Below are 23750 nucleotides of genomic sequence, written 5' to 3' on the forward strand. Positions count from 1 at the left end.
GCAGTTGATTCTCATTATTCATGATAGTCTTGTTCCATAAATTCTCCATAAACACTGAATTTATGAATTCTGAACCGCTGTTCCCAAGGGAAACAAAGTTAGGATCCTATAAGCAGCTGGTCCCATTTTCATCAACCAACCAATACATAACCTTGCTTTATATATTTCTGTTTAAGGAAATTTTGTTTAATCTACTGTTGATTCATCAACATTAAACTCATGGCCAATAGCACTGTAACTCCTGTCTGAATGAAGCTTAGCTAACACTCATATTTTCTTCATAATGTACATTACAGCCTTCTCCTGCTCAGGAACACCAGCAGAGCTTCAACACCTCAAGATCACCAACAAACAGCCCCAAAATGAGAAACCATGAATGTACTGCAAAAAAAAAGACACTTGCTTAGAACTGAAACAAGGAATAGAGTGTCATCTTATTTGACCACAGCTGGGAATATGCATTTCAGACAACTCACATTTTCCCCACTCCACAAATATCCGTGAGTGATCATGAAATACCACAAGTATGCATTTAGGGGTCACAAATAATTGTATCCAGTAGTGGAATCCACAAATGTGGAGTTCAGGAGTAATGAAGACCAAATGTACTATTTTATCCCTGTCTTCCAGATGGGGAAACTAAGGCATAGAAAGGTGAAATGCCTTACCCCAGGACTCCCCAGTAAGTGACAGAGCCACGATATATACTCAGGCACTGGCATAACCTCTATACCACACTGCTCTCTTCTCCCATGTGCCCATGGATAGGTGTGAGGCACAGCAGATGGAAGAAGGCTGGGATGTGTTTGTTTGACACAGTGTCTTGTGCTATGGGGAGATCTAGCAAAATGGGGAGACTCGGGGTTCTTGCCCCATGGGATTGGGTTTAAAGGAGGAAAGGCATGAGGCAACCCTGCATACAAACAATACTTGACAAATGGTAACCGCCTTCCCACAACATACAGAGAAAAGACTAAGCCTCAGAAAACCCCTGTACATGGTACACATGGCAAGTGACCTGAGAATAGATGTAGTTGTGCATCTTTGCACACCTGTCTCCAAGAAATCCAACTAGAAACTCACCAGACATCTAGAATCCTACATAAATGTAAAATATTCATGGAAACCCAATGCCGACAAATATGTTCCAGAGATCACCTGATCTTCATTTCAAATCTCGGTAATACCAATCTGTAAAAATTTCAAAACTGTGACAGAGCAAAAGAGATCAAGATTTTTTTCATGGATTCAAAATGATCAGGACAAGTGTTTGGAAGTTTATTCATTTCGAAAACTATCAATGGATTAAGCATCAATTAATTGCTAAGATACAGACTCCAAGAGTGCTCTGCATCCAGGGAGATGTCGTCAATTTAATATGGTGCTTTGCTAATTGAATGTGTAATTTGAAGAAATTCAAAATGAATATGTCACACTTGAACAGGTTAAGAAAGAACACAGATTAAAATACAAAAAGAGTTAAGCAATCAAGATGATTTTTTAAAAGTAACCTGGAACAATACGTGCATTAAGCTGCTAGTATAGGAAACCACTCAAAGGTCAAAGAGTCAGAGGTCAGGTGAAAAGGGCCTTTGGAAGTCTTGAGTCTGAAATGAAAATTGGTTCTGTGCATAGAGTAAGTGAGCAGGCTGTCAGACACACTCCCAAGCCTGTACTAGTGGCTGTGGGTTACATGGATACACCAGGCAGGTGGCCCTCCAGACAGAAAACAAGGACTGAAACAAAAAAGTAGAAAAGTAAAAAAAAAAAAAAAGAAAAAAAAAGATCAATTTACCTACCTTGATGGTTACTCAATTTTAAACAGAGCTGGAACCCAGTGAGTTTCTGAAGAGACTGTAAAACATCTATCTCTGCAGGGGCTGAATTTTGTTGTTAATAAATGCTGTGGGGAAGCAGTTTCTCCTCTCAATGTTTCTCTGGTTTTCCTTTTTAATTTTTTTTAAAGTTATTTATTCATGAGAGACACACAGAGAGAGGCAGAGACATAGGTAGAGGGAGAAGCAGGCTCCCCGTGGGGAGCCTGATGCAGGGCTCCACCCCAAGATTCTGGGATCACTACCTGAGCCAAGGGCAGGTGCTCAACCACTGAGCCACCAGGTGCCCCTCTCTGGTTCTCCTTCTTAAAATAAACGGAGTTTGACTAACCCTTAACAGAATATTAGGAGATTTATGACTTCTTCATACCAGGACAAAACAGAGGTATTTTATTGTTGCTTCCAGAATGGACATTCTGAGCAAGACTCTGGAAGAAAGAGGAAACAACTGCTCTGAGTGTAGCTTGGCACTGTCTATTCTAATCCCCACCACCATCAGAATAGCCTAGGACTGATACCAGAGAGTATAGCTCTTTGCAACCTTAACCATTAATTCCAGGAGATCTTCCCTGGTCAGGCAGCTCACATCTGTCCTGCCATGACCTGCATGAGACAATCAGACAAACACTCAGAATTTCTGTGGAGGAGCACAGCTTCTCCCAGGGAGGAAACCATCATGGAAAGACTTGTGGGAGCAGTACCAGGGTACAAAGAGGTGATTAGAGAATCCAGTATGAGAAGTGAATGGAAATGAGGCTGGAAACGTGGCAAGAAGGAGGGGATGGGAGACTGGGGTGGCTTAGTCGCTTAAGCATCTACCTTCTGCTCAGGTCATGATCCTGGGATCCTGGGACCTGGGTTGGGCTCCCTGCTCAGCAGGGAGTCTGCTTGATGATTCTCTCTCCTCCTTCCTCTGTCCCTCCCCCTGCTCTCTCTCTCTCTCTCTCTCTCTCTCTCTCTCTCTCTCTCTCAAATAAATAAATAAAATCTTAAAAGGAAGAAGAAGAAGAAGAGGAGGAGGAGGAAGAGGAGGAGGTGGAGGAGGAAGAGGAGGAGGAGGAGGAGGAGGAGGAGGAGGAGGAGGAGGAAACAGGAGGAGCAAGAAGCTTGAATCACCATTACCAGAAGCGGGAGCCAGAACTGTAGAAATAACTAAGGGTGATCTATTAGAATCAGGGATAGGGGTGTAATTTTAACTTGTTCGTGTATGCCCTGGTGTGCATGCCCCGTAGTCTGAAGGCTTCTCTGCAAGCCAATGCCCACATGTGAGTTTTCTTTGGTGCAAGTTATGAAAACAGGCTAGGTTTTCCTTTTGGGGTTGACTGGCTGTGGAATGGGGGCGATCTGAGCAGGATGGGAAGGTCATCCCCACACTGGCCTCAGTGAGAGCAGGAGCTAGGGGTTGGTGTAAACAAGAGAATTAATCCACCCTTTCCCCCAAATTCCCAGAGATCCAGGGGCCCGGGTGTGCTCAGAAGCTGACCTGAGGCTACCCTGCTCCTTACCAAGACAGCTGCACCTGGAGGAATTAGGCCTTAGACCACCCTGTCCTGAGAGGAAGAGAGCACCGAGGGGAATCTGTTGCAGTGAATAAAGGGCTTTCTCTGGCTGGACTTCCTTCTCTGATGCCTCCTCTCTGATCTCTCTACTTCAAAACTGCAGGGGCTGTCTTGGAGTTTTTTATCAAACATTCACATTCTCAGCATACGCTATGGCATTTTAAAGCACTTTTATATCCATGACCTCCTTTGACCCTCACAGCAACCATGCAAAGCCGGCAAAGCAGGCATAATTCTGATCATCACGAAAGATGGGGAACTCCGACACAAGAAGAAACTCAAAGCAAGTCAGCCTCGGCCAGCATACTCTCTGGGTTCATGGTCCTGCAACTGTTGGTGCTGGAAATAAACATGGTTACCATCACCCTCTTATTCTCCAGATTTGGAAACTGAGGCTCAAAACGGGGTTGAGAGAGTCAAAGTTTCCTTAGCTAGCTAGGCAGAGTTAGGACTTGAATTCAACACCCTTGTCTCCAACGAAGCTCTGTTCATAGTTTGTGGTGGGTGTTTGATCTGCTTCTCCATCTCCTTTACTCTGTGAGGCAACAGTAACATCATTTATGGGGACCGACAAGTTTTCGTTTTTTCTTTTTGTAGATTTCACTGGTGAGCATCCAAGCCTGCCCTAAAAGCATCTGCCTTCCCACAGAGCTACATCACTTGGGACTGGAGTTTCAACATCCTCTTCAACTAATAAAATAGTAGCTGCCCATCAGCTCTAAGGGCTCAAAGACTTTATCTTCTCTGGGTGGGTCCAGGCTGAAAGAGGTGATACTCTGTTTGCAACTGGACTCAGGCCCAGACTTAAGAAGGAATCTCATTCCTGGGGTCTGCAATCTGGTTATCCCATCAAAGCCATTCTTTTTTATTCACAAAAGCAGAAGAAATGGGGGAGGGGGGAACAAACTCATGACTGGAACTGAAAATTGTCTCCTTGTGGCTGGTGGTCTATCCGTGGTTTACCTAACCTTAATAATAAATTAGGTCAGACCCAACTGTTTATCCAACCAGCCAGCCACCATCCATTCATCCTCCTCAGTTCTTTTCTCTCTCCTTCCATCACTGTGTTCTTTCATTCACCCATTTATTCATTTATTTATAAATTCTATGATTTGTCCATTCATTTGTTCATCCAACAAGTACTTACTAAGCACATTATTTTCTTCAATTATCCTCAACAGCTTGGGTTCTTCCTCTCCACACCCACGTGCCTTTGTTGATGAAAAAACTGAAGGCCCAGGGAAATTACCTAATTTACTCAGTAATTAGTTGTTGACTTGTATCAGATTAAATCTCTTTCCTCAGAGGATTTTGATGCAGAAGACAGAAGGTATCTTGTATGAACTGGTTGTGATGACTACCTCCCAAAGTCCTTCCCCAAGTTCATTAGTTAAACATTCAGCGAGCGTTTATTGAGCTCTACCATGTACCCAGCAGGTAACAGAAGCCAAGGCTACAAATAAGTAAAAAAAAGAAAAAGAAAAAAAAAGAAAGAAAGAGAAAGAAAGAAAGAAAGAAAGAAAGAAAGAAAGAAAGAAAAGAAAGAAAGAAAAAGAAAGAAAGAAAGAAAGAAAGAAAGAAAGAAAGAAAGAAAGAAAGAAAGAAAGAAAGAAAGAAAGAAAAAAACCCTAATGGTTTGGTAGGAGGTGGGTAAACAGATAATCAATTATATGTTGAAAATGTGGTAAGTACAATCATAAAGATCAGTTAAAGATGAAGAGACTCCCTTCTTTGGTGTGGGTGGCCTGGGAAGTTTGCCTAAATGTGGGAACAGTTGAGTGCAGTCCTGAAGGAAGAGGAAGAAGTTACAAAATAGAAGTTGCAGTAGCTTTTTAATCTATTTTTTTTCATTGTAAAGCATTGTATGTTTGTGATGAAGATTCTGAAGAAGACAGATGGGCAAAAAATACAAACTCCCTCCAGCAGCACTGTCCCATATACTTGAAACCCACTCCCCAAAGAGCTACCTCTGTTACCTATACTGAGAGCACCACTCTTGAATTAAATTATCTCAGTAAGGGCTGTGAAGTTGGGATTCTCTAATTCTATCATTTGTTCTGCAGTTATTAGCTGGCATCATTCAGTAGAGAAAAGCTTCCCTTTATCAACTAGATGAGCTATAGTCTATTCTTAAAAGGCAAACTAAATAATTATTTCCTCCAGTTACCAATTCTCAGGGTAAAGAGTTTCTTTATCTAGCTATCCATCCATCCACCCACCCATCCATCGATATTGCTTTTTTATTTGTCTAGAATCACTTATGGACCTGTGAATTCTCACTCATTCTGTATTTTGCAATCAAAGTTATTTTCCTGTTTGATGCTCAAAATGTCCCACATTTGACCAGCAGGAGCTCCTCTGAACTGGCTTTGCCCTTTGACATGCCTTCAAAATTCTTGCTTTCTCTCACACAATAATACTTATTTTGTCCTTTGCCCCAGACTTAGTATCACCCATTTCTCCAAGAAGCTCAGTTCATTTTGGGGAAGAATGGTACTCAGAAACTAAAAGGTGGGGGTGCCAAGTGAGCTCATAGCTATTAAAATATCATTTCTTCTAGGACTTTTCAATGCAAAGAACAGGAAAATATATTTGTTTAATAAAATCATGAGTCTACATTGATATTCAAAATCTAAATTTAATAACACAAGGCTTATTTGGAACACCTTAATTCACATTTTTAGTTCCTCTTATCTCAAACCAAAAACCCTAGTTCCCAATAACATATACATACATATTATAAACTTGCTTTATCCTATAATAAGCACTAAGTGATTACAATGTTACAATTATTATATGATTCTGGGCAATGAAATTGGTGAATGAAGTTAAGTATTTCTTTGCAGCTCTTCTTGGTCTTAAGGACAATCTGAGTACCATGATCAAAAGTCATTTGAAATCTTTTCTCAGCATGGTAATGTGGCAAATTAAACATATTATCAGGGTTGCTTCTTTCAATTTACCTTCAATGTTTGCTTGTCTTTTAACGTTTTTTGCTGAATTTCTGAATATATAAACATTAGCATAGTTAATACTTAAAACCATATAAAAAAAGGCACTCCAGAAATATCTGTCCCTGGGCTCTATTCCCCTAACCTGTACAGATAAACACTATTTGTATTAGTCTCCAGTTTATCCTTCTCTGTTGCTTTTTTATAAATACAGTATATATTTCCCCTTTGGTTACACAAAAGGTAGCAAACCCAACACAGTGTCTAACAATTTGGTTTTTTACTTAATAAAATCTGCAGAAAATCACCCCAAAACTGTACATAGAGATAGTTCTCATTGATTTTTCAGACCGCAGAATAGTCTACTGTGTGAACATACCCTAGTTTATTCAACCATTCTCTGAATGATGCCCATTTGAGTTGTTTCCAGTCTTCTTGCTCTTGGAAATAATACAGTGGAAATAAATAAAGCAGGAAATGTTTTCCTATTTATGGAAATCTATCTTCAGGGGAATTCCTACAAGTAAGATTACTAGGTTGAAGGGTAAATACATATGCAATAGCATTAAATGTTGTAAAATTCCCCTTCGTAGGCGTTGGACATTTTGCACTTCTACCAGCAGCATGTGAGAGTGATGGTTTCTTTGCAAACAATGCACTTGGATTTCAGCCAGTCTGAGAAATGGGAGATGACATTTCAGTGGAGTTTAAATTTGCATTTCCTTTATTCCGAGTGAGACTGAGCATCTTTTCCTATGTTTGAAGACCTTTGCCTTTCCTTTCCTAGCAAAATGTCTCTCTTATGTCACTCACCCATTTTATCTCAGTTTTGATGAACTTTTTAAAGGTATTAATGAGGGGCACCTGGGTAGCTCATGGTTGAATGTCTGCCTTTGGCTCAAGTTGTGATCCTGAAGTCCTGGGATCCAGTCTTGCATCAGGCTCCCTGCAGGGAGCCTGCTTCTCCATCTGCCTGTGTCTCTGCCTCTCTCTGTGTGTGTCTCTCATGGATAAATAAATAAAATCTTTAAAAAAAATAAAAACAAACGTATTAATGAGATTGGCCCTTTAATGATATAAGTCACTAATATTTTCTCTCAGTTTTTCATCTGTGTGAATGTTTTTGGTCATGCAAAACTTTTTAAAAAATCAGTAGTTAAATTTATCAATCATTTAACACTTCTGAATGGTGAGTCAGAGGAAAAAGGCTCTTCCCACTCCCAAGGTTAAAGGAATTTGCCTGTGTTTCCTTTTAATATTTATATGGTTTTGTTTTTCACATTTAGATTTCTAATGCATCTGGAGTTTAACCTGATGAATAGGATGGGGTGTGAACACAATTTTTATCATCCCAAGGGTCTATCCAGTTATCCTAACGCCACCGTTTACAAGACCATTTTTTCCTCTGGAATCTGAGATGTCACGCTTTCCTATACCAAATTTCCACATATACTTGTTCATATTTCTGGACTTTTTAGTCTGTTCACATTTGTTTTGTCTATCTGGGTGCCAATAGCACTGTTTTAATTATGAATCGTGTCATTTGTCTTCCACTTGCCTCTCTAGATCCTCTCCCCTGCTTCTATATTCTGTTCTCAGCCCTGGGAGGGTGAGCTAAGAGAACTGCCATCACTGCTTCTTTGCCTTTAGCTTCTGCTTGGATTTGGCCATTGATGAGCTCTGGCAGGAAACCAAAAGGAAGGAGGAGGGCAAAGGTCAAGGTATTCATTCTCCTGGATCCTTCTGGGGGAGAAAGTCTCCTCCATCTGTCTGTGTTCCTGGGCAGAAGGCCACTGATCATCGCACACTGGCCCCCTACCAGCCCTGTCTTCTAGGTTCTGCTATCTTCTGCATCCCCACACAATTCTCCAACCTGACTCTGATCACTCTGGCCAGTGATCTAGAATTCTTGATTGGGTCAGGACTGGGTCACAAGATCCATCCTGGAGCAGAAAGATAGGTAGTTCCACCTGAACCACACGGAAATGACAGTTGAAGAGGAGGTCATTTCCAAAAGAAAACTGGGCTGCTATTACAAGATGAAAAGATCCAGAGCAGACAACAACAATGAAACATCTGGTATGAAGAGTAGATACATAGAGAGAGGCACTATTCTAAGTATTTTCAATGCATTTTATACAATGATTTCCCCCAAATTGAAGTCTGGTAAAGTAAGCAATCTGCTCAAGGTCACACACAGATGGTGAAGGAGAGGAGGCTTCAGGCTACCTTACTCGCGGACCAACTGATTCTGAAATTGGAACTCTTAAGCATGGGCTGAGCTGCTGACACCACCTCGGTACTTACTCCTCCTCTCCTGTCTCCACTCTTCCCAGAACATCTCAACTTTTCTCTTTTTTAAAAATAATCACATTCCATAGTAGTAAAATGAGGTCTGGGTCATTCAAATTTGCTGCACTTTCAAATGCCTCTCTTCCTCCTCCTCCAGTCTGTTCTCACCGAAAAAAACAGCATCTTGTTTTTAATAAGTGATCCAGTGTGGGTGGGCTCTCACTTCACTTGAATAGGCCTGCGACCCTGCTGGCGGATAAATGATGCAGGTGGGCTGCATGGGCACTTCACATCCCACGGGCCTCTCCTTTCTCTCCCATCACTCCATAAACCATTTCTCTATCTATTTGTGTATCTCAGAGATCCTTCCCAGGACCAGCTTGCTGCCAAGAGATATGGTGAACTGAAGGATGCCTCCTGCCAAGTGACTTTCTCCCTGGTGGGGCCCTTCCCCTCTGCTTACCCCAGCTACCCTGAGGTTTCAGGCTCTTGACCCTCCTCAGCCCCAGGGAGACTTTTCTCTAGACTCTGGAGTACAGAGAGCTTATCGATGTATCTAGTGGCATGGGAAAACTGATTTGCTGGGTAGGATAAGCATTTTGAGAGAATTTGGAAAATACATGCAAAACACAAGCCTACAAGTACACATACTTCTCTGTTTCTAATCCCTAGTTCCCTTTCTTTATATTCATTACCATCAAAAGAAGCCAATGATTCTTAGGGAGGTATGGAAAGAGCCTGGCTATACAGAGCAGCAGGCCACTGAAGGACCCAGGATGCAGGATACTCTAACCTAAAAGGTGGTAGGTGAGAATAAATGAAACTGACACTTCTTGAGCTCCTTCCCCAAGTCAAATGCTGTTGCACAAAAGCACTTTCCTAAGTACCTCACCTGAGCTTTACCATAATGCAATGATGTGATCACCATTTCACACACAACATATGAAAACCGAGTTGGAAAGGTCAAGGAGCCTGCTCCAGACCCCAAGGTAGGTTCAGGGGCAACAGAGCCAGCCAGCATTAGGAGCTTGGTCTGTGCTTCTAAAGCCCATATGCTTGCCATTCTCCAGGTTCCTTCCTAAAATAGATTCCTCTCCTACCCACTGGCCCATCCTGCAACCAGGGAGCAAATAAAATATCAGCTGTCAGTTCGTGCTGGACTCCGTGTGTAATGAGGTGTTTGGGGAATGCACTTGCTGTTCCATGAGTCAGGTGAAAACACGAGAATTATAGCATTGGAGCAGGGGTTTTCCTCCCAAGACTGGGATCATGCTTTGTAGTGGTTTCTCTGCTGGAATTCCAGAAATTAAGCATCGGGGGGAAAAAAACAGCCCGAAGGAGTGGGCAAAACCAGGAATAAGAGGTCCTCGAGCCCAGGCATGCAAAAAACCCTGCAATTCTGAGGAGCAAGAACCATAAATACAACAAGCTCTGCTCAGCTCATATATGGAAACCTCCCTCCCAGCCAGTTCCCAAGATTAGGGATGGGTCACCGAAATACACAGGGTCACCGAGTTCCTGGCATCTGAATTTTGCTATTATGGACTCTTCCCAAAATTCATCCATCAAAATAATTACTGAAAGCAACAACGAGAAAGGAAGCCCATGGACATGGGTGGGTCTTCTGGGTCTGCCAACTCTTGCTAGACGGTTCCAAACACATCTTCTCCCCTAAGTCACACACCCAGCATGAGAAATAATATTTCCTCCACTTTGCAGATGAAGTCAGTCAGTCTCAGGGTAGAGAATCCCTTATAATTATGCAGCTGGTAAGTGGTTGAGCTGGCTTGGAACCTGCATTTTTTACTTTGTCTGGTTTTCCCCTACCCCTCCTACCGCTCCTTGATATTATGGAAGGGCTCTAGCTCAGGTAGAAAGAGCCCCGGACACCCTAGCCCAGCCTTCCCAAGCCCCTCAGATGCCCCAGAGGCACAATTTGTTTGGGAGGTTTTTCAACTGTGGTTCACTAGTTCCTTGAGGGAAGTCTTGGCTGGTCAAACAGGCTCTTCTGTGAGCATTAAGCCCTGAACCCCATAGAGCTCCTCTTTCTTCAGGGTCTAGTTTATTGATCTGAATTATCTCATGAACTGTCTACCTTTTTTCAAGGCCACCATACTCAATGGTCATCTCTTCTTGAAGGCTGTCCCTCACTTTTTCCAGGTCTGATCAAGGATGTTCTGTGCAAACTTCCACTTAGGCATAACACTGTAGACACTGCTTCTCTGGGATCTGCCTGGCTTATGATGTGCCCTTCCCCTTCCCCCAAACCCTAATGTGGGTACCCACCCCAGGGGGCACCATTTGGTGTGAAAAGGTGATTGAGAAGTAAACACATGACCTAATCTGGGCCAATCCCTTTCCTGGAAATGGGAACATTTTTTCCTAGGAAGTGAGAGGGAGGCTGGGGGTGTTTGGTAATGTGTTTTGCTAAAGGCAGCACTCCAGACAGAGAGACCATCAGCCACCTTAATCATCCCCTTCCTTCCTCCCAAAGCCTTGCTGCTTCATGAAATATCCAACATCCATCCTATTCATCTCCTTTTTGTTCAAGATGGCTGGAGTAGATTTCTATCTGCAACCAAAGCAGAAATGCTGTATTTTTATTTTCTTTCTATCTTTTTTGTCTTCTCCACTTGATTGAGCTCCTCAAACACTGCACCTTTGTCCCAAATGTTTGGCCCAGAAAAAATTCTCCATCAGAGATGGCTGTGTAAATGGCATATTATCTTATTCCTCCTTTTTTTTCCCTTCGGGCCATCTGCACACCAGCACATCCTTTTCTTCATCTATTTTCCTTTAAGTCATGTTATTAAGGAGCCACTATGCCTTGAGATCTTGGTAAAACAATAGGGAATTCAAGGAATCATCACAAACATGCCTACTCTTGTGTACTTGCGGTCTTTGAGTGAAACACATATCAAATACAAGACATTGCATAAAATGCAATTGAAGGTCAAGAGAAATGATCACAGTGATACCTATCATTTATTGAGTGTCTACTAAATGCTCTATAAAGCATGTTTATACATCATCTCTTTAAAATCTCCCAGGAGAAAGATGTTATCATATCTGCTTTACAGAAAGGATACCTGAGACTCAAATTGTTTAAGTGACTCACTCAGCATCATATAGGTAATAAATAAGTGATGGGCCAGGACTCAGCCCAAGCTCTATGTCCAGAACCTGTAGTATCTCTGAGTGGCCCCATATAATCATATTAAAAAGCTTAGACAGGAACAATGACTATGAAACAGGAGCAATGGAAGATTATAGGGAAGATAGCAGCCTGGGTAAAAGTTTCCCTGAGTCAAGGGGTGGAAGCATTTGCCAAAGCTGGAGAGAGAAGGAGAGCTGCAATCAGCAGAAGCAGGTGGGGTCAGCACAGCGAGAAGGGAAGTTACTGCCAGGTCCCTGGGGCTATCCACTGGAGAGCCAGCTGTCTGGAGATGAGCCAGCATGTGGGGCCCTAAACATCCCTTACTTTCACCTCTTATCTTCCCTTCTAATGTCAAACCATGATGCCAAGGACAAATGCAGGGAGATGTCTCCTTTTTAGGCAAAAAGGATGAATCCAGACAGCAACATCTCAGCACCAGTATAAAGTACAAAAGCCCTCTTAAGTCTGTTTGGGCCAATCCAAGAGGCCAGTGGGAGGCCTTCAGGTATATTTTGTATTTGTTCTGGGGCAAACCTATTTCTGTTTTAGTCAGCTTCAAAAGAAAGTTTTGACAAATACCCAACTCAAAGTGCCTTAAACAAAAAAACAAAACAAAACAAAACAAAAAAAAAAGGAATGTATTGACTCATGTAATGGAAAGGCCAGAAATAGGGTATCTGGTCCCAGATACTCCATCAATGTCCTCAAAAATCTGCCTGTGTCCCCTGCTTTGTTTGGCTTTTTTTGTGTGCGTTGGCTTTAGTCTATCCCCATAGGGCAGCATGACAACCCTTGGTATCTCCAAGTTCACCTACCAACTTGAAATATTAAGTAAACAAAAGGGGTTTCTTTCTAAGTAGTTCTAACAACAGTCCCCAGTCAATGCTATTAGCTCTGTTGGCCAGGCCTGCAATGGGTGCTCATCCTAGATCCAATTACAACAGCATGCAGGGCTCTCATAGACCAGATCTGGTTGTAAAGCCATTCTTGAAGCTACAGTTGTAGGTAAACTCCCTGAATTGACCACGTAAGTAATAGTGAGGAAGGATATTTTCTAGTTTCTGAAAGGAGCATCAAGGTATTACCACCAGGAGATGGAGGAACGGGTGACAGGGAAGTAAAACAGTGAATGGCCAAAGTATTGTTAAGACTTTTGGGAAATAGTCACTCATCCATTCCTTTATGGTGTGTACACTGCATAGAAGAGATTATGCTGGGGATAAGAGAAACCTCACTCCTAGCGTCTGTTATAAAGAATAGCAACAAGCACTTCTGTTATTCTTTATAGTTTACATGACACTCTCACCTTCATTACCTCATTTAGTCTCTATATCAGCTCTACATGGTATCAACAGCCCCATTTTTAAGATGAGGAAACCGAGTTCAAGGAGGCAAAGTCACTAGTCTACATTTCCTTGGTGTGATAAGATTGGGTGATTGTGCCCAACTCTCCCACTCTTCCCTGTCCCAGATTGTGGATTCATGACCTTTGTCATGTGACTTTGCAGGTCTCTTGGGAGGCAAAGTGACCTATTTATCCTGAGCCATTGGAGTGACCACTACGACTCAGATCGCCTCTCCATCATGCCATGTAATATGATCAGCAATCACCAAGGTAGCTTAATCCCCTCATCATGAATTTCTCTGGCCTGAGAGAGGAATGAATTTTTAAATGCATCATATCTGGTTCAGCTTTAGCTACTAAGGAAGACATACTCCAGGGCAAGGCCCTTTCCTTATTCCATGGTGTGAGTTCTGAGCTCACCAGGGAGGTATACAGGAGCAGTTAACCCCTACATGTCAACTCCACTGGAGCCCTGAGTCTGTTGGGTGTTCAAACAATGACACAAAAGTAAAATTTTATAAGCATTTGTACAAGAAAAGTCTTCAAGTCCCCCTTGCTTCCAAGAGGAAAAACAGAGAAATCAGAGGACTTCTGGGTCAACAGACATTAGTAGTCAAGAGTCTAGTTGGGTCCTGAATTCAAGACACAATTCCTTCTCTTAGCTATGTGTCCCTGGAAAGTCTCTCTGTGCCTTTCCTTAAGATAAGTTTCCTTATCTGTAAAATGAAGAATAATAATTGTTCCTACATCCTAGGGTCATGTGGAGAATTTAGTAGGCACATTTCTTCTGGGACAATGGATATGTGTTAAGGGTTTCACAGTAGGCAAATAAAAAAAGAAAGATTTCAGTGGGACAGAGTTTTTGTAATGGGCCGTGAAGGATGTGTGGCTTTGGGGAAAATATATACATTTACCTGGGGCAGGTAACTACAGTGGTTCCAGATAGAAGGGCATGAACAAAGAGATAGAAGGTGGAAATAGCATTGGAAGTTAGGAGCAATTCCAGGCTGTAATGGAGGATGTTTGCACAATCCAGGGCAGCCCTGGAGAGTCTGCAGTGGGACGTCTATTGTTCTGTCTACCCTATATCCAGCCTCCCTTCCTTCTGATCACCACATTGTTTTCCCTGTGAGCAGTCACCCCTTCTACTCCCAGTCTATGTGGTTCAGAAAGCACTGACTTCACTCTCTGGACATAGTCAGTGGTTTGGGGGTGGCAACAGAACTTGAGCTGGGCCAATCAGCATCTTCCCTGGGACTTTTGTTGGCCTAGGCAAAAAGGTTTTCTCTTTCTACCAGGGTTTTAGCTGGTTAGTGTGGAATCCTGTAGACCTCCCCCTTTTCACCACATGGAAGAGCCTATGTGGAAAGAACCCCACCACAAAGCACAGCAGAATTGAAATACGGGGGAAAATTCTAGTGCCATCATTTGGGCATCATGCCAAGCATTACATTCTAGAGCTTTCTGTTATGTGAGGCAATGAATTCCATTTTTTTTTCCCTAAGCCCATTTGTATTGGTTGCCTCTGAAAGAGTTCTGGTTAATAAACTAATAGTAGTAGTAGTAGTAGTAGTAGTAGTAGTAGTAGTAACGGTTTCTTTTTAACAAGTGCAAATTGCATGCCAGGTAGTGTTTGAAGAGGCTGCCAGATAATAATTCATTCAAATCCCATCACAACACAACAGTAGGTACTAGATATTAACCTTTTTTTGGGGGGGAGGGTGCAGGTGACAAAAACAAAAGCCCAAAGAGGTCAAGTACCTTGCCCGGTATCTCACAGCTATCAAGGAGAGGAACTAAGATTCGAGGGGAGGCAATCTGGCCACGGTGTCTAGGCTCTGACCCACTCTGTCCTACTCCCAGTACAATGTGGTTTCCCTTCACATGAACAAGAAGTGGTGGTCTGTGGATCCTCGATGCTCTGATCCTGCCCAGCTTATCACAGTTAACACCTTGTCTGTAGTATGCTACTCTGAGTTTAAGGGTTTCCTGGTTATCACTCTTTCTTTCATAGTTGTACTTCCAACAGACAATCGAATACACCAGAGCTTAATTCTTAGTCTTAAAGTCCTTTACACTTCCCCTTCCAGGGGCCCTAACCAGCCTTTAGGGGCAGAGGACGTCCAGTGACTGTTCAAAATGCAACCATCCAGATATGTGTGCACCAATGTGCCTCTACCTGTGCACTGTTGTTCTACCTGAGCTCCCTGCTATGATCACAAATGACTCTTCTTCCAAGGCTGGAAACTTCGAGAATCCCATCAGGAAACTTTAGACAATATGAGCAACATGATGATGTGGCTGTGATGGTCTGGATGCTTCTTGTGGGCCAGGCACTGGCATTGCCCCTGAACTTGAACCCCGGTCTGTCTCCCCTAAACTCAGTGTGCTAACTTCATACTGCATTCCAGCTCACAGAGATGTTCCAGAAAAGCAAACTCCAGAATAATGAGACGCGCTGTCATGTTTTAAAAGCTCAAGGGAAAGAAATCTGTATTTTAGCGAAAGAAAACAAACTTGAGGTTCGCAAAAGCACATTTGTTTCTTTGTATCAATAGGGGCTGACCCACAGTAGACACTCAAGTTTGGCTAATCTAAGTGGGATGGAATTGAGGATATTTCATATGAATTCAATTGGATGGAATTGAATTGAGTCAAACTGGAAAATGATAAAGGTAGAAAATGCATTGGGTTTGCAGACAATTGTGTCACTGATTAAACGGTGAACAGCAACTACTGGGAAGTTTCATGAAATGGCATTGATCCCTACTGCCCAAGATATAGTCTATTTCCCATTCTTATTTATTCGGGACTTCTCTACTCTGTTCTATTTTTTATTTTAATTATTTTAGTCCCTAACACACTGCACTGATTTTATTCCTCTCAAATAAGTTGAACTTACAGTATGGAAAGCCCGGTTCTGCTGGTAAGCGCTCTAGGTAGACCTGGGTTTGGATCCAGTTCTTCATTCCCTCTCTCTGTGTCTTCATGATCGTTTAGAATCTCAGTTGCTTCATCTGTAAAATGGGGTGATAACTCCTGTCAGGGTCTTTAGGAGGAACAGATGGCATTGCACCTGTAAAGCTCCCAGGATAATGCTGACTACACAGTGCCTAGACCCTTAACATTTGACCACAGAGCTCCATTTGACCCAATAAAACAATTCCCAATTCTTTTCAAAGCAAGAGAAATGAAAGGTAGAGAAAGCATTCCCATTTCTCATGCTTCTCCTCCTCGATCTCCCTTGCTGCATCACAGGCCAGGCCAGATAAGGTGCAGCACTGAGATTCATGGCACCCAGGCATTCCTCAGGCCACTCTTCTGTTCCGGGGTCATTTCAGAGAGAAGCAGCGTCTCAGGTAATTAATCACCGTGTGCCAGGGCTTATCTGGCTCATGCCAGGGGGCAGGCAGAAGTCAGTGAGGGCTTGATATTGGTCCCTGAGATCCTGAACTGAATTATTCAGGATTAAAACATTTGACCTGCCATGGAGCAGAAAGATAAGCCAGCTGTACAAGCTGGAAATGGTGTGATAAAAAGTTGAAAATACAAATGAGCATCGTGGATGCAGAGAGACAAGGCTGCAAACCATAAAACAACTTTCTTCCTAAGTTTCCTGCTCATGTGTCCATTTGTTACCCTATCCATCCATTCATTCAGTGTTCTTTGGAACCCACCCTGCTTTCAGCCTGCCCAGGCTCCAGGGAGATCAGAAGCCTAAGACAAGCCTCTGTTTTTGAAGAACTCGGTACATGGGATCAAAGAGAGGAGAGAGAACAGCACAAGGGATGCCACTCACAGGGGCTGTGGATCCAAGGATGTGGTCCCTGACTAGCTGGGGGAACAGCGGAAGAGAAGACAGCAAAGGACATTCCTGGCAGAGGGAACAGCAGAAACAAAGGCACAGAGGAACATGAGTGATCTGGGAGCAGAGTAATGGAGCTGGGGTTTGAAAGGAAGGCAGAGACAGAGGTGACTCAAGGAAAAAGGGGCCTGAAGGTCATAAAAGAGCCTGCAGGGTATCGGACCCTCTCCTGCAGGCAATAGGGAGCCGTTGACGGATTTGGAGTAGGGGCGTGATGACTTCAGCTCTGTGATTTACAAAGAGCTTTATGAAACTGTGTGGTGGGTGCACTGAATGAAGACCCTGGAGGCAGAGATATCATTCTGGATGCTGTCCCAACAGCCCAGGTAAGAGATGATGAGGAGCTAGAGAAATTTAAACACTGGCTGAATATTTGTTAATGTGAAGGGATCAGCGTCACTTTTTAGGTTGATATTATTGTGCTTATATATATTTTCAGAATAGTCTTCATCTCTTATAGACACATATTGAAGTAATTATGAATGAAATGATATGATATTTTGGATTTTCTTCAAAATAATCTGGTTGTAGGAGCTGCAGGAATTTAGGGGAGAAGTAATAAATGAAACACAATTGTCTCTAAATAGGTCACTGTTAAAGCTGGGTGGTGGACACATTGGAGTTCATTCTATTCTTCTCTTTACTTTTGTTATGCTTGAAATCTTCCATAATAAAACATTTTAAAAGTAATGAAGGCTTAATGAAGAAAAGGAAATAGTAATAGTCCGAGCTAATACATACAGAGTACTCCCTGTGTTCTAAAAGACCTCAGGTGTATTAACTACCTTCACAGGTATAATAATCCAGATATTATTCATACCTTCTTTACAGATGAAAAAACTAAGGTTAGAGGGGTCTGGACCATACTTAAGGTGACACAGGTTCTAAGTGGTGGCATGAAAATTCTAATCCATCTGATGCTACAGGCTTGCCCTTTCTTCTACTCAAGATAAGGGGGGATAACATTGGGTTATCATTACTTCATTAAGCTCTGTGCTAGGTCCAGGAGCTACATCCATCAATAAAACAGACACAGGTCCCCACTATCTTGATGCTTGTGTTCTTGCTGAGCATCTGGACAATAAATGAAATGAATGATACAGTGTGATAGAAGCTAAGGAGGGAACAAAGGAGGAAAGGGACAGAGAACATGCCATAGCAGTTGGCAGGGGCTGCCAGGGAGAGAAGCTTGAGCACGCAGTCATAGGACGGAGAGAAAGCCAAAGAGATAGCTGGGCGGGGGCGGGGGGGTTATGGGGGGAAGGCATGGGCACCTTCTGGAAAGAGGAAAGAGGAAGGCACAAATCTTCTCAGGTGTGAGCATGCATGGTGTGTTCGCAGAGCCTCAGGGAGGCCAGTGTGGCCTGGGTAAAGGGAGGCAGGGGAGAGTAGCAAGAGGTGAGATTAGAGAGGAAGCAGGGGAATCAACCACACAGCGATTTTTTGTGATGTGAAGGATCTCACTTTTATTTTGTGGGTGATGAAGTGCAGGGTTTTGAGCAGAGGAGCTCTGCAGAAAAGAGTGAGCACAGCAGGCCTGTCTGCCACCTCTTTGAAAGGCTCACTTACAAAGTTGGCCCTTAGATGCCCACTGGGAATTTGGGTTTAAGGAAGGGTCCCACCTTTCTCTGATAAGGGGGCCCCCACTGCCCATTCTGTTTGTACAAACAGTGAGGCTTATGCTGAACACCTGCCTTCCTCCAGGAGGCTGGAGTCTGGGTTTGTGCCTTGCAGGGAGGGCTTACATGAGTAGCCCTGGTAAAAACCCTGGCTGCTGAGTCTCTAACAGACTTTCCTTGGTAGCAGAGCTTCACGCACGTTGTCACAGCCTGCTGCTGGGGGATTCAGGATGTCCTCTGCCTCTCCATTTTTGAAGACTGTGCCTGGTTTCCCTTGGCCTTTGCCCCACGTGCTTTTTCCTTTTGATTGTGACTCATATCCTGCTGCTGTAAGAAATCACAGCCTTCACAACAACAGTGCTCAGAGTCTTGTGAGTGCTAGTGAATTACTGAAACAGGGGATGGGTTTAGACACCTCCAGCCCAGAAATGATTGTCCTGACATTTTTAAGAAAGGTAGTTGTACTGCCTTATTGAAGGGGCCAAGGGCAGACTTCAGGAGACCATGGAAGCAGCTGTTGCAATGATCCAGCCAAAAGACAGCCATGGCTTAGCACAGGGTGGTTCTGGTGGTGGTGGGGAGGGGTTCTGGATTTATAAGCATCAGGACTTAGGGGCAGGCAGAGGAAGTCCTCGGTAGCACCATGAGACCCGATCTGCTACCTGGAAGGCTGTCCTCGCTCAAGCACTTTGCACCATGGGACCCAAACCTTAGAGGGGAGAGACTTGTGGCAGGTGCCCGTTGCAACTTCTAGTAGCATCTCCGAACTGTGGTGCAAATGGAGTTGGCACAGATCTCCTTCTCCCATCTAGCTCCTATTTGCAGAGACCAGCCCATAGGGGACTCTCCTCTCATGAAAGGACAAATGTAATGTGTAGAACATAAGTGCCCTCAGCAGAAGAAGACAGTGAATCAAAGATTGTGGGAAACCACTCAAGAAAAGGTGTGTAACCAGCCCATTCCTGCTTCCTGACCTCAACTCTTCCAAGAGTTAACTGTGGGCAGGGAGGTTTTAAAAAAAGTTCTCAAGGACAAAAAATTTTAGAAATTGCCTTTTTGATTAACAATACAGGTACTGTGGGCTGCTCCTGCTGTGGAAGAAAAAGACATCTCATTTTATGACTTAGATTACACAAACTTTCTTGAACTATAAATTTGAAATAGCACATTTCAAGGCAGGTGGGTGGATGGGTGTGGAGGAGGAAAAAAGCAGAAAGACAAAAGGAAGCGGGCAGGGTGAGCTCTGGGGAAGCTGCTCGAGGAGTGCTCTCCCAGATTTGAAGTTGAGGAGTGATATTATGTTAATCTATGTTCTAATTGCTCAGCAATAAACAACACCCACTTGCTGCATAAATGTCAGGACCAAAACTATTTCTAAATCTGCTTTGAAACAATGTCAGTCACCAAGAAGAGCACAAAAGAGATTGAGCACTTTTATTAGCATAAAAAATGTTAAATATATATGATTGAGGGGTATTCATTACAGAAAGAATCAGCTCAGAGGCAGAGAGCTGTGGGGGCCCTCGGCTCCAAGGCTGAGGTGGAAGGGGCAGCTGTGGTGTGCCCAGGACACTTGTCACCTATTGCCCAAAGTGTCCCAGAGCCGGTCGCTGCTAAGCTTAGACGGCCCTGGGGAAGCTGGTGGGGGGTGTGGGGTGGTGGTGGCTGTAGCCTTTCAAACAAAAGCACAGGCTGGTGGAACAGCCCTCTGAGCTTCTGTCCACCAAGTCTATAACATATATCAAGAGCTAAAGTTAAAAAATAATAACAAAATAAAATAACCAGTTTCCCCATCTGCTCTAACCACAGGTTGGGAAAGACTCGAGGCTTTCTTGTGGAGAATCTGGAAGTAGTGTGGGGTCTGGATGGAGCCCTACCCTCCGAATCCTCTCTTTTCTTTTTCCTCTGTGTGCCAGGCAAGTCTTCAACCTCTCTGAGCCTTGGTTTCTTTGTCTTTCTTTCTTTTTTTCTTTTTTTAAAGATTTTATTTATTTATTCATGAGAGACCCAGAGAGAGAGGCAAAGACACAGGCAGAGGGAGAAGCAGGCTCCCTGGGGGGGTCGATGACGGATTCGATCCCAGGACCCCAGGATCACGACTGAGGCAAAGGCAGATGCTCAACCACTGAGCCACCCAGGCTTTCATAAATGAAGATAATTATACCCACTTCTTTGAGCAAACATGAGCATCAAAGAACCAAAGTGTCCATGCAGGCCCAGGAGAGTCTCCTGTACATAGGAGGCACCTCATATGCTTTCCCCTAAGCAGCCTGCACCAGTGGGACACCACAGGGACCCCCTTCTGATTCTACCGCAGTGTGGTGAGTCACCTAGGTTCCCAAATCTACCTATCACCTCCACTGAACCCCGAGGACCTTGAGGACTGATGGGTATCTAGGATGTTCACATCGAACGTCTTAATGGAGGAAGGGTTTCCACAAAGCGTTGGCCTGCTTTGCTTTCACTCTCCTTACTGCAAGGAGGGGTGGGTGAGCGGTGAAGCTTGGCGGTTAAAAGCATGGGCCTTGGCATCAGACAGACAGCTCCAGGCTTTGCTATTTCTTTCTTTTGTTTTTTTAATTTATTTATTCATGAGAGACACAGAGAGCAAGAGAGAGCAGGAGAGAGGCTGAGACACAGGCAGAGGGCCAAGCAGGCTCCCTGCGGGGATCCCAATTTGGGACTCCATTCCAGGACCCTGAGGTCACACCCTGAGCTGAAGGCAGATGCTCAACTGCTGACCCAGGTGCCCCAAGGCTCTGCTATCTCTAAGCTGAGTGTCCTTAGACAAGTCACATAACCTCTCTGACCCTGGCTCATCTGAACAAAAATAGGTGGTTGGGGGAGACAGACCTTTGCGACCCTTTGTGGGGTTATTAAATCTACCACAACTGCCAATTTTGAAAACAGATGCATGGAAATTTATTTAGTTGAAGGAAAGTTGTTTGGTCTTTTAAAATCTTCCCCAGGATGGAAGGTGTTAGAATATGGCCTCCTTGGAGACCAAGCTTAGACTTTGTGGTCTGTTCCCCTCCTGCTTGTACAAGATTAGTTTCTTGCTGCTGGTGTTCCGTGGTTGCTACATACAGCCAAAGATTTTATTTTGCCTTTGATGCCAGTAAAAGATTCTGCTCTTCAATAGTTGAAACCCTGAAGAAGTTTAGAGATAAAAAAAAGTAAGTAGAATGCATTTTCTCCAAGTAGCAGGGCTTTCCCCAAGCCTTGCTCTTCCCAGAGGGGTGTGTGTGTGTGTGTGTGTGTGTGTGTGTGTGTGTGTGAGTTATTTATTTGTGGCTGTACATCAGGGGCGGTAAAACTAAAGTTCTTTCTGTAGGGATTTCTCTATGTGGGAAATCCAGAGAGTCTGTGGGAAGCAGTTAAGTTTAACTTGTGCACCACCCGGCTCTAGTAGTCCGAGATGCCACCAGGATGATCTAACGCCTTCTGGAAAGCTTCACTCAAAACTGCTGGGTAAAGGCGTCCTGCGTATCCAATGGACTGCATGACAGTGACAGCGTGAGACCCAGCCCACCCTCACTCCCTGTATGCCAGAGAGTGACAAGCCCCTCGGTCTGCACTCACATGGGATAGTGTAGAGCACTTCAACGACAGGTGGGAAATATTCTGAGGCACCAAGAAAGCTTTATTTCCAACCCAGCTTCATATCACAAGATTGATGTATCTTCTTCTGAGACAGGAATAGAAAGGCCACCAAAGGGTTAACCTTCTCAAGAGAAATCCTCTGGTTTGTTTCTTGGGAAAGAACTAGTGAGTCACAAGAGAGAGAAAAGCTCCCTAGCGTAACTGCAGTTGCCCAGGTGCTAGGGAGGGAGGGTCCAGGAGTCCCGGACAGTGGGAGACATGTCCATTCAGAGAAGCTGTGACTCCAGCCAGCTGTGAGCACCCGACCCCAGGGACACAAGAGTTTGAACTGGTGAGATTACAGAGTGGACCCCAAACCATATGATCTAGGATTGACTCAAATTAAAGAGGAGGGTGAGAGTGTGGGCTAGAAGGAAAATCCAGTCCTGGGGCTCAGAGGCAGGTGTAAGGCCATCAGTGCAAGTATCCAGGGGGGGCAGAGGCAAGCTGGAGTTGGGCCGAGAGATCAGGAGAGAAGCTGGGGGCAAGATGTCTCTTGGACAGAGTGGACAGACACTGGCTGCTCTCATGTTCAGGAAGAGGTTGGGCCACCTGAAAGGAGAGTATGGTGGTGGGGTGGGCAAGAAGAAGAGTGACAGCCTCATGGGAGTGTCAGCAAGTCCCATGGGCCAGACACAAAGAAGAAAGTCTGGGATTTGGGGCACACCATTTTAGGAGACATTGTTACTTCTCCATGTGACATTACTAGTAAGATGAGACTGCTGGTATGTTTCTCCCCTCAACTGCTCTGGTAGGTGCTAGAGGATTCCCCCAACAGCACCCTGGGTATATGATGCTCCCAGTATGAGCCCTGAGCTGATAATTCCCTGATGAGTTCCCTCCTTCTATAATCAACACACCCCTGTACCCATTCAACATGGGAATATGATCTGACACATTGACCCAGAATCACACTAAGAGATTGGACTTTGGGTTAGGAGTCACCATAAAGAAGCTCCAAGAGGTCAACCCTAGGTTGACCAAGTGAGGGAGTGTAGTAAAGTGTAGCAGGCATGCTTGAGTTCAAATCTTGCTGACTATGTAACATTGACCTCAGCTCTCTGAGTCACATTTCCTCATCTGTAAAATTCGGATACAATACTGAGCACTAACTTTGTCATGTCCTTTCAAAGCTCTCACATCCAACAAGAATACTTTTATCGGGAGGTAAAAGAATTACTGACTAATCATAAAAAAAAATTGAAGTCACTTAATTATCTCACCTAATGAAAAGTTAGAACGTGGATAGCTCTAAGTTTGGTACAAGGACTTAGTGACTGTGACACATTTTATTCTTTCTAGTTCATTATCCTTAGTCTATTGACTTGCTGCCTTATGGTCGCAGGATGGCTGCTGCTACTCCAGGCATCATGTCCTCACACCAGCAACCTACATAGGAAGGAAGATGGGTCAAAAGGCTTTTTCCTGAGAGACTTTATTTTGTGTTTATACCTTATTTCAAAACAAATCAGACCATTTTCTTAA

This window comes from Nyctereutes procyonoides, unplaced genomic scaffold, assembly GCF_905146905.1.
Source record: "Nyctereutes procyonoides isolate TBG_1078 unplaced genomic scaffold, NYPRO_anot_genome, whole genome shotgun sequence".
In the NCBI taxonomy this organism is placed as follows: Eukaryota; Metazoa; Chordata; class Mammalia; order Carnivora; family Canidae; genus Nyctereutes; species Nyctereutes procyonoides.